The sequence below is a fragment of the Etheostoma cragini genome, chromosome 13, assembly GCF_013103735.1.
Source record: "Etheostoma cragini isolate CJK2018 chromosome 13, CSU_Ecrag_1.0, whole genome shotgun sequence".
Lineage (NCBI taxonomy): Eukaryota > Metazoa > Chordata > Actinopteri > Perciformes > Percidae > Etheostoma > Etheostoma cragini.
The window spans coordinates 25964021-25964297 of record NC_048419.1 but is presented as its reverse complement, the minus strand read 5'-3'; the positions used below and the strand labels follow the sequence as shown (position 1 = coordinate 25964297).

General features: G+C 46.6%; 1 pseudogene; it reads right to left on the bottom strand.

Moving 5' to 3' along the window:
• LOC117956048 overlaps positions 1-277 on the bottom strand; it is a 4847-nt pseudogene that overhangs the window by 691 nt on the left and 3879 nt on the right.

The window sequence follows — 277 nt, the reverse complement described above, 5'->3', positions numbered from 1 at the left end:
GGGGGGGGGGACTCTTGGTCTGCCTTTCCTGGGGCAGTCCTCATGTGAGTCAGTTTTGTTGTAGTGCTTGATGGTTTTTGCAACTGCACTTGGGGACACATTCAAAGTTTTCACCATTTTCCCGACCGACTGCCCTTGATTTCTTAAACTAATGATGACCTCGTCTCTCTTCTCTTAGCTGATTGGTTCTTGCCATAAAATGAATTCTACCAGTCGTCCAATAGGCTGTCGGCTGTGTATCAACCTGACTTCTGATGGTCCAACTCCATTAATAAGG